The following is an 11,662-nucleotide window of genomic DNA, read 5'->3' as shown; positions in this document are numbered from 1 at the left end:
AATTGGAACTGTCAAGCTGATTGGAACTATCTAGCTGTCAAGGGGACCGTCAAGCTGATTAGAACTGTCACGCTGTCAAGGGAACTGTCGAACTGTCAGGGAAATTTCCAAGCATGTAAAAGCAGGCATGAGGAGCTGTACATCAGCCTACTAATGGGCCTGAATTTTTCATCCGTGGGGCGGGCTCACCTGGTGGAACTACAAGCGGACATGAACCGCATTCCCGGATGAGGTTGGCCCCAGAACGCAATTTCACACTCGCTGGCCAATTAACAGGCTATCCAGTGTGGAACGCGCAATGGGAAAGACTTAGCGCTGCTGGAGAGGGCAGGAAGAGGGTGGGCGCTGAGAAAAGGGGAGGGGACGGGCTGGCATTTGTACTGTCCTCCCTCAGGATGAAGCCGCTGCAGAGCTGGTTCATGGAGCGGCAGACCTGCAAAAACTAAATTGTGACAGGAAAACTATGCAAAAAGTGTCTAGGCAGCACACTGAAACATAAACCTCAGCTTGGACCGTTCGTCCTGCCCTGGATCAAAGTTGCAGCTAAAATGTAAAGGCCGCCTGCCCAATCACCTGACCCACCAACCATAAAATTCACAACTTCCTTATCTTTCTAACCCTACTGATACATTTAGGTGCATCCCTGATATTTGAAGCAGAGGTGAAGGCAGCCAGCTGACCACTGTGCCTTCTTGTCCGAGGTGATTTTGGCGAGCATCCTCTTGAGGCCTGACCTGCTTTGGATCCCCTTTCAGAGGCAGATGCACCTTTCTTGGCCTGAACAGCTGGAGCTGATGGGGTCACAGGCAGCGGGAATTGGGAACACATGGACACCCATGGGGTGCCCGGCTGAGGCGCTTTCTCCCTTTGGGTGCCTGAGGGTCTCTCCTTGTCTCCTTGAGGAGAAGGAGTACCTGGAAGGAGACCAAGGTTCCGTCTCACCTAGCCACTTTTAAGCATGGCGCCTGGGCATGATGGTGGAGATGCCGACTATGCCCGTCCCAGCATGAGCCTCGTCGTGACCAATGCGGACACATAATGAATGAGTTGAACATTATGCGATTCAGTGTGCTTACATGCCACGCTCTGTGGAGGAAATCTCTGACTTCCCGTCCACACCTTGGACTTAGTCCCGGAGCAGAAGATTCCACCGAATGGCTGAAGTGGCACGCAAGCCAATGGAAATGAAAATTTCGGGTTGGCCCATGTGGCATCGGTGCTTCAGTACCTAGAAAGAATGTCTGTCTCCGTCTCCTACAATATGGTTGGAGGAGGCACTGTCATCCAAGGCACAGGTGAACAATATGCTCTTTGATGCGGTGCAGCAGCTCTAATCACACAAACGTCTCTTTAATTACTTTGCCACCCAACCAAATTTTGCAGCATCACATCTTTTGCAAAATCCAGGGTGCAGGGTATCAGTGGGCAGCTTGGGATGGGGCTGGGTAGAAGGAACCATTGACTTAATAACTGAAAATGCAGCAAAGTTCTTCAAAGTTGGAGTTCCTTTGTCGACATCAAAATGAGGTCAATAAGACTAATTTGTCATGTTCTACAATTGAGATACACATCAAGACAACAGAAAATGCAGATAAATTTGCACATATTTTGACGCATAGATCAAAGATCCAAAAATCTGAGCATTAGAAAGCCAAAGCCTGATTGAGTTAAGCTAGAGTATTATATATCTCTCTCCTTGTGGTTTAGTGGTAGAATTGCAATATAATCATTGGCACTTTCAATCCAGCCGGTCTGGTGAAATGAATACGATAGAAGTTAAGTTATGTAATCTGTTGGCCGGGGTGGGGGTGGGTGGGAACGAGGGGAGGGGAGTGTTTCTTTGTCTGGTCTGTATCTTCTGGTATTCTTAGTGGTTTAGATAGTAGAGGCAGCAGTATATATAACCAATCCTTACCAGTGCACTGAGGGGTACGCTGATGACATGGTGCCTCTCAGTCTGGGTGTTGTCAAACTTCTTTTTGCTCTAGTGGTCTCAGAGCAATTAATCTAACCTTAAGCTGCTTTTTTTCAGTTATTCAGCTGCTGGCTACTTTAGCCTTGGTCTCCAAGCAGATGCTGCATCTCTTTAGATTGTTAATCAAGACGTTCTTCTGTCTCCCTGTGCGTTTGGTCAAATTAACTACGCTCTGTAAAATTGTTGCACCATCTTCGCAACGTCTTGGTACAACCACATGATAACACTATATCATGATCTTGTTATTCGGAATCGCTCCCGTATATGTATTAACCATCCTTATCCCGTATATGTATTAACCATCATGATGTCACTGATCGATGATGTAGTAACAAAACGACATTGTTTCCACATGATGGTGGTCCGACACCCTGGTCTAGCTTGTGGTCAATTCCAGCCCCACTTGACCCGAAGGCACAACACAGTTGAAATTAACGTTTAATTTTAAAAACACTCTGCCCAATAACTATAATCACCAGGTTTGTAAATGTAAACACAATTAACTTTTTATTATTTACTGTAACTATAATTAAATAGGCAACACATATAACTGGTTAACTACTATATAATCGCTGCCCCCCTCTTTAACTCGCTCCACCCATTACACGCACACATGACAGACAAACACAGAGGGGAGAGAGGAGTGTAAAAAATAATACTAAAAGTAAAAATATGAGTCTTTATTTCAGATGGATGTCTTCCAGTTAGATTCTTCCTTCAGTCTAGGCCTCCAGTTAGATGATACCTTTGCCTTCAATCTGTAATGGTTTTCACTGTAGACTCATCAGCGTTTAGAGACTTCTGCCTTTAGACAGTAGGGAGCAGAGCAGAGAGAGAGAACTGCTACCACCTCGATGGTCCATTGGCTTCTCTGCAGACTCACAGCAACAGCAAGCAGCCAACATTTGACAGAGAGCGAGCGAGAGAGTGAGGGAGAGAAAGAGAGAGAGAGCAATACAGCCCCCCATTTCAGAGTCCAGAAGCTTCTGCTGGGTTCTCTGAAAACTCCACCAGACAGGACCCAATCGTTGTCTGTTGCCAGGCAGGACACTGTCCTTGGCCAATCCATTGGCTACCAGCCAACCAATTGAACCAAATCCCTCGAGCCTCTCGGGTGCCATAAAAACTTAGTTCTGCAGTTCAAATTCTAAAACTTCATAGCACAGTGGATAGTTTGAAACTTTTTAGTTCCTCATTTCCTCCGCTCGACTTACAAGTATATCTCCAGTAAAGATCCATGGACCAAAAACGATAACGACAAAATAAAAGAAATAGGGAATAAGGGAATCAACAGAAAGAGCCCTTAAAGTAGTCATTTGTCACCGGCTCTCTGTGCTTGCAGCCCCCTTTGGAATGCACCAGCTTCAAAGGCAAATTCAGGAGAGCAGCATTCTGAGGCTATTTTACCATGCCATAAATGGCATTACAGATGGCCCTTTAAGGGTCCTAACCTTAAAGTCACAATGTCAAAAGAATTGAATGCCTAGCAGTAAAGCTCCAAAGTTGGTAGGTATGCAGAATGCACTGGTCACATTTGTACAGGAAAATGTACATTTAAATTATTTTTGGAAAAAAAACCTTCATTGTTCCAGTTCAACACTGTCATTATTCAAATGTCTGTTCACTTGGAATCAGTTCAGAGAAGTGATTTACATGTCCTTGGCCTTTTAAAGTCTGGTTTTATAATGTATGTGGGCTATTCAGGAGCTGGGTTATGAGTTGTCTAGATCTGACTTTTAGATTGCCCCTGTCGGAACTGATTTTCTTTTTCTTGCCATGCCAGCCATCGTATCGCAACCGAAAAATCTGAGGTTCGAATGCTTTACCTTTTCAAATTGAAATATGAAAAGTACATGGGACGACGGTGCATTTCTTTACTGTTGGCATTCTTTGAACAAACTACAAAACTGCAGTCCAGTGTTTTTTTGTTGTGTGTGCTTGGGTGTAAAATCAGTGCCACGCAGCAGTTCCCAGATTGATTAATGAGAGGCTGGATAAAAACAGGAATACTTGATGGTTTGAGATTGTTTTAGTAAATTATTAATATAACTGCTTTAAGCAGGCTTTGCCAAATTACATTTAACTCCTTGTGCACCAAGAGATTTATTTACTTTGCAGGAAAAACATTATTTTCTCAAATGAAATCCTGTCAAAACGAACTGGTAAAATGGACGGAATGCCTGTGGGACAAGGCCCTGCCTCTGGCAGTCATACCTGCATTCAACATGCAATCTTTGTTTGTGCTGCCTTCCTTGCTTATATCTCCTCCTCCCCCCCCACCTCTATTACTGCTGTCGGCTAAAAGGTGAAGCCAAGGTTCTGTCTATAGCAGGGTATCTTGTGTTTTGGGGATTAAGTGTAAAAATACTTATAGGCAACGGGGATTTCTGCAAATTGGCCAGCGGCTTTCCATTTTCCCTGCAGGGACATGTTGAAAGAGCTGAGGAAATCATTAGGAAAGGGTCTTCAAAGGGAAAAAAAAAGCCTCTCAATTTTATCGCACCATTCTCAACCTCAGGATGTCCCAAAGCATTAAAAAAAATTTTTTTAGAGTACCCAATTCACTTTTTCCAATTAAGGGGCAATTTAGTGTGGGCAATCCACTTAGCCTGCACATCTTTGGGTTGTGGGGGCGAAACCCACACAAACACGGGGAGAATGTGCAAACTCCACATGGACAGTGACCCAGAGCTGGGATCGAACCTGGGACTTCGGCGCCGTGAGGCAGCAGGGCTAACCCACTGCGGCACCAAGCTGCCCCCACCCAAAGCATTTTTAACAGCCAATCAAATAATTTTATGGAATTGCCAACTTCCATAAAGTCAGAAATGCAGCAGTCAGTTTATGCACAGTTCCGTCCCACAAACAGCAGCAAGATGGAACAAATGGTACCGGTTGAGAGACATTCACAAACATTCAATCCCTCCACCACCGACGAATCATGGCAACCATGCGAACTATCTACAAGATGCGGTCCAGGAGCTCGCCAAGGTTCCTTAGGCAGCACCTTCCAAACCTATGACCACTACCATCTAGAAGGACACAAGCAGCAGATAACTGGGAACCCCACCACCTGGAGGGTCCCCTCCAAGTCACTCACCACTCCGACTTGGAAACAGATCGTTGTTCCTTCCCTGTCGCTGGGTTAAAATCTTGGAACTCCCTCCCGAATAGTGCTGTGGGTATAACTACACCGTAGGAGCTGCAGCGGTTTAAGAAAGTAACTCACCACCTTCTGAAGGGCACCCAGGGATGGGCAATAAATGCTGGCCTAGCCAGCCAAGCCCACATCCTGTAAATGTATTTTCAGAATCATAAATGTTAGTTAGGAGGCAAGAGAGGACTTTTTTGGACTAGTGTTATGGAATCTTTTATATTCACCTGAGGGGCAAATGGGGCCTCAGTTTAATGTTACAACCAAAAGACAACATATCCAAAAAAGCAGTGCCCTCTCAGTACAGTATTGGAGTCTCAGCCTTAATATTATACTCACATTTATGAAGTTGGGCTTAAACCCGTAATCTTCCAAACCTAATGCAAGAGTGCGACCTACTGAGCCACACCTGGCACCTGTTAGTCACAGCGGAACTTAAATTTTAAAATTCATAAATTGTGTCTCCTTATTGAAAAGGGGCAGCGAATCAGAACTTCACTCTTCACATCTGTTGCATTCACAAACTGGACGTGATTGATATCTGGGAGATATGTGTTCATTATCTGACAATGTGCCTGTATTTGAGCCAAGGGACTATGGCAGTTCGAAGTCAACATATTGTACAATTCTAAAAATGGGTTCAACCTGAAACTTCAGCACAATTAATAGGGTTCTTTCACTGGGCATTTCCCATTCAGAGAAGGCAGCAACCTGCTAATGCAATTAAACAAAATGTTGACTTTATTTAAATTTAAGGACAATTTAGCCATTAGAAATTTAAAAAAAGAAGAAAATATGATGGCATCTGTCTGTGGCAAACAATTGTTTGAATTGTAAGGAGCTGCAACAATGTGGCTAAGACAGACTGAGATAAATTACATCTCTGCAAACCAATTCTGAGTTAAATTCATCCTTTTTAAGCACCCTCAGCAGATCCTAGCTTAAGACTCCTCTGGCGAAAATTATGCAGTAAATACACCATTATCATGGTGTTAAGGAGTCAAATGATACACTGTACATACAGAAGAACTTGAATATGAACCGCCGTAATGAGGCCTTAATCTCCCTATTCTCAGATGCGTAGCAATTGAGACTCAAACTGAGAGAATGAGGGCATCTGAAGCCAAGAAAAGCCCCAGGGGTGGTAATGCAGTAATTAGTGACAAAAACCAGAACACTTCAACTTCTGACAAGTATCAGAGGGTCACCTTTGCACAGTCCGTGCCCCACAGGAGAAGCTGACATGTCTTCATAAATTTCAAAGAAAGGCTTCAGAGATGAGCAAAATGTTACTAATCTATGTTTTATGTGCGCATTTAAACAGTCCATCAAATATCATTGATGCTAATCAGCAAATTGATCTTTCCACATCTGTAACCCTGCTCTTTGTTTCCAATATGGAACAATAGCACCATCTTGGCCTGATAACACAACCAGATTCTGAAGGAAAGTTAAGAAAAACTGTAATTTTTCTGTCAAATCACCAACGCCATTGCAATCTTGAGGGAACGCAGTAAATTACCCACAGCTAATTCGACAGTTCTTTAGGTATTGCAGTTGCTATATAAGTATTCAGAATAAATCTATTTGATTTGGATCTAAAACAGGGCTGACTGTTGATTAGTATCACCACCGCAACCCCCCCCCCCCCAACCAAATTAATACTGAAATTTCTGGTCATTCAGAAGGTTTCTTTGGTAGCATGCCATATTTTAACAAATGATTTTCTGAGCCCTTGTAGATAAGTTGAAAGCAGAAGACATGGTTGAAACCCTTTTTTTCCATTCAATGGTAGTAGGGAATAAATCAGTCTTGCAAACTTCTGTTTTCCAGATTACAGCTACATTGTACATTCATGCCAATGTGAAACGGTTTTGGATGCATATTTTATAGCAGGATGCTGCCCATTTAAGGCAATTGCAAAAAAAAAAATTGAAGGGTAGGAAAAATGGCTTTACCACGATGGTGGTTAGAATGTAGAATGCTCTGACGCAAACATTTGCTGAAGCAGAGTCAATAAATTATTTTCAAAGGAAAGTAGATAGCTGGTTGAAAAAGAGGAATACAGGGCAGGCACGGTGGTGCAGTGGTTAGCACTGCTGTCCCCCGGCGGCGAGGACCCATGTTCGATCCCGGCCCCGGGTCACTATTCATGTGGTTCACACATTCTCCGCGTGTCTGTGTGGGTCTTACCCCTACAACTCAAAGATGTGCAGGGTAGGTAGATTGGCCATGCTAAATTGCCCCTTATTTGGAAATAAAAGGAACTGGATATTTTAAATTTTAAAAAAGAGGAATATTAAAGGGCACGGGGAAATGAGCCAGAGGCACGGTGGCACAGTGGTTAGCACTGCTGCCTCACAGCACCAGGGTTCAATTCCAGCCTTGGGTGACTGTCTGTGTGGAGGTTGCACTTTCTCCCCATGTCTGCATGGGTTTCCTCCGGGTACTTTGGTTTCCTCCCACAATGGGTCCAAAGATGTGCAGGTTAGGTGCGTTGGCCATGCTAAATTGCCCAATAGTGTCCAAAAGGTTAGCTGGTGTTATGGGGTTATGGAGATAGGGAGGGGCGTGTGCCTAGTTAGGGTGCTCTTTCGGAGGGTCAGTGCAGGTTCGATGGGCCAAATAACTCCTTCTTCACTGTAGGGATTCTGTGATTCTATTTTTATAATAATGAAAAATGAAAATCGCTTATTGTCACAAGTAGGCTTCAAATGAAGTTACTGTGAAAAGCCCCTAGTCGCCACATTCCACGCCTGTTCGGGGAGGCTGTTACGGGAAGTTCCAATTAAAGGGCAATTTAGCGTGGCCAATCCACTTCCCCTGTACCTCTTTGGGTTGTGGAGGTGAGGCCCATGCAGACACAGGAAGAATGTGAAAACTCCACATGGACAGTGACCCAGGGTCAAACCCGGGTCCTTGGCGCCATGAGGCAGCAGTGCTAACCACTGCATCACCTTGCCGCCCCTACTCTGTGATTCTATGATTAAACAAGATAATTGACATTTTTAAGGAGTGCCTGATCTGACTCTTGTGATCTCTCTGTGGTCAAGGGGGTCGAGAAGCCATCTCACGCTGGTTTGAGTTCACCCTGGCTGCATTACTCCAGTCTGCATGTAAAGCTGCACTGCAAAGGTACCAACGTGGCCTGATGGAATAACTTGGCATTTTGTAAACTGCTGAATGGAATGGACACCTCACCAAGAACTCCTAAATTATACATTAGCCGCAAGGTAATCAAACTTTATAGCTGCATTGAAACACAGAGGTGAAGTGCTGCATTGTTACTGGATCTCAGTCCAGATAAACCAGGATCAATTTGTCCTAGAACAAGGATGCTGCTATGCATTGCATTTGATGGATAGAAATCTTAGTATTAGTGCAGTTTTTGTGATGCTTGGGGTAAATGGCGTTTGAAATTCCCCTTCAGCATTAGTAGCAAAACAGTACTGTTGTTTTAAAAAAAATTAAATTTAGAGTACCCAATTACATATATTTCCAAATAAGGGGCAATTTAGCATGGCCAATCCACCTAACCTGCACATCTTTAGGTTGTGGATGTGAAACACATGCAGACGCGGAGAAAATGTGCAAACTCCACATGGACAGTGACACAGGACCGGGATTCGAACCCGGGTTCTCAGTGCCATAGGCAGCCATACCCCCCCCCCCCCCCAACCCACCCACACACACACACACACTTTTGGGAAAAGATTGTTCGGGTTGCTGCATCAAAACATAAAATCACACTAAACGAGCAAGCCAGGACTTTTCTCGAAATAGCCATCAGAGGCAATCTTCCTGTGGTGTTTGTGGTTAGTGCAAAGCAACCAGGGGAAATCTCCCCCGCTCCTCCACATTGCTTCTGTCATTGTCCCACCTGCTGTACGAGGAACAGGCCAAGGCTGCAGGAATACAGCACCGTGCAGCCCCATGGTACTCAGCCTGGGCGCATTCTAAATACCAACTCTGGCAGAACTGCTCTCCCTGAAATAGCATCAAATGGCTTGCTGCTACTCACTGTCAAGGTTCACAAATGAAGAATGGGCATTTCGATGAGGTACAAGAGGGCAGCCGGTGCCCTTGAAAGAGCTGCAACTCAAGGAAGAGAGGGGTGCGGGGGGGCGGAGGGGGGGTGGGTGGAGAAATCAGATTTTTTTTTTCTTTTAAAGCAAGCATATATGAAGAAGAGTTTTATGATTTTGTTATGAAATCTTCCCCTCATGTTATTGTTGATCATAAATGACCTCTTGATTGAAGTGTCTCAGATATTAAAATTATTTTTATCATCCTTTGAGACATACTTAAAACCTTGAATTTTGTACGGCGTGGTTGTATCAGGCTTGGAGTAGGTGTGAACAAGAAACAGTTTGATCACACACTGAACCACAACATCGGAGATGCTTGATCTGTGGTGATCTCTCCGGATATCTTGTTAAAATATGTTTGGGGGAAGAAAATGATTCCGACCAGCAGTGTGAAGTGGGCTTGTAGTGAATACATAGCCAAAAGTCTACAGAACAAAATAGTAAAATTAGCTTTGAAACCTTTCAATAAACCCGTTTCTTGGCCATATCTGCTGACTAAGTCGGCCAATGCTTTTGTTTCAAGCGAGACATTTATTAATTAATGGTGACTCGATCGCCTTCTCCTAGATTATTCATTGGCAACTCTTTCTTTAATAAATATTCTGCAACTTTAAGGCCTAAGCTAATAAATATAAAAGTGTGATGTTCTCTTTGTGGGTTATGTTTTTAATAATTTGAGGTGTCTGTGTGTGTGTGTGAGAGAGAGAGAGGCAAGGCCAGTGAGGTCGGATATTATACCTAGAGGTGGTTTTATTTAAATCTGCAATAACCCCCAATTTATTTTCTGAGAAATGAGAATGAATTCCGTTACTTAATTGAATGGTCTCTTTCCATTATAATGAATGTGGGGTGTGTTCGGAGGGGAATACATTTAAACACTACCTTTGGCAAAATTGCAGCTTTCACAACCATTTCCCCATCAAATGCCCCTTTGTCCGATAGGTTAAAATATTTATGAGTTCGGTCGGAAACGGTGTAATTTTGACTTTGGATAATAGCAACAAGCAACCTGCTTCACATGTCACCTGACTGGTATAAAGAGAGGATTTACAGTAGCTTACTGGTTATGTTACTGGATCAGTAGTCTAGAGGCCTGCACTAATCATCTGAGTATCAGGGGAACTTAAAAATACAGTTAATTAAATAAATCTGGAATTAAAAAGCTAGAGACCATGAAACTATTGGATAGTTGTAACAACTAACCTGGTTCACTAATGCACTTTAGGGAAGGCATGGTGTGGCTTATATGTGACTCCAGACCCATTGCAATGAGGTTAACTCTTAATTGCCATCTAAAATGTCCGAACAAGCCATTTTCTAACCTCTCAGGTTACCTACCAATTAGGTAAACTGGCTAGTGCTAATTGTCACATCCTCTCTGGCCACAGGGGAGGTGCCAGATGACTGGAGGACAGCTAATGTGGCACCATTATTCGAGAAGGGAAGTAGGGAAAAAAAGTAGGGACTGAATTAATCTCCACTTAGAGAAGCAAGGATTAATCAAGGATAGACCGCATGGCTTTGTCAGGGGGAAACCATGGGCTGGATTTTTTGCCCCGCCGCGCCACATTTCTGTTTCACCCCGCCGGTGGGATGCTCCATTACGTCGGCTGGTCAATGGGGTTTCCAATTGCGGGGCAGCCCCACGCCGTCGGGAAACCTCCAGGCTGCCGGCAAAATGGAGCATCCCGCCGGCGGAGAATCCAGCTCCATATCTAACAAATTGGATTGAATTTTTCGAGGAGCTGACCAGGTGTGTAGATGAGGACAGTGCAGTTGATGTAGTCTACTTGAACTTCAGTAAAGCTTTTGACAAGGTCCCACACAGGAGATTGATCAAGACGTTAAGAGCCCATGGGATCCAGGGCATTGTGACAAATTGGATCCAAAATTGGTTCAATGGCAGTGGGCAGAGTGTAATGGTCAAAGGTTGATTTTGTGATTGGAGGCCTGTGTCCAGTGGTATACCGCATTGACCCGGACGGCCATCATAGAGTTCTTGAGGTGATGGGGCCGGGACTGGTCAAGTGTAACAGAGTCAAGCTGCGGATGACTGGTCCGGTCGGCGGTAGTGGGGTGGTCCCAAAATGGCGGCCTCCATGAGTCGCACGTGACGGGCTGCGTCGAAGCTGGTGGCCCCCACGGGTCGCACATGGCGGGTGGCGTTAAAGATGGCGGACAGAATGGCGGCCCCCACAGACTGCACGAGGTGGGTGACGCATCAGAAGGGGGCGGTATTGGCAGGCACGATGCCACACTGCGGGATCTGTGAGCTTCAGGTCGGGTCTGGCAGGCTTTCGATTTGGGAACTTTAGGTCGGGCCAGACAGACTTTGGCAAAATGCCCCTTCTTACCGCACTCGTTGCAGGTCGCGTTCCGAGCTGGACAACGCTGCCTGGGGTGCTGGCCCTGGCCGCAGAAGTAGCAGAACGGCCCCTGGAGTTG

The 11,662-nt window shown here is 44.8% G+C and overlaps 1 long non-coding RNA gene across 1 annotated transcript in view; it reads left to right on the top strand.

The window, feature by feature from the left end:
* The first annotated feature begins 8,248 nt into the window (after positions 1 to 8,248).
* Positions 8,249 to 11,662, top strand: part of LOC140387274 (uncharacterized) — a 252,974-nt gene continuing 249,560 nt past the window's right edge. The window contains exon 1 of the long non-coding RNA XR_011933824.1: positions 8,249 to 8,362. This is a non-coding gene — a long non-coding RNA (uncharacterized lncRNA). The remainder of the gene's footprint in view (positions 8,363 to 11,662) is intronic.

Source organism: Scyliorhinus torazame, chromosome 12 (assembly GCF_047496885.1).
Source record: "Scyliorhinus torazame isolate Kashiwa2021f chromosome 12, sScyTor2.1, whole genome shotgun sequence".
Classification (NCBI taxonomy): Eukaryota; Metazoa; Chordata; class Chondrichthyes; order Carcharhiniformes; family Scyliorhinidae; genus Scyliorhinus; species Scyliorhinus torazame.
Note: the sequence above shows the minus strand (reverse complement) of the source record. Positions and strands in the feature narration are given on the sequence as shown.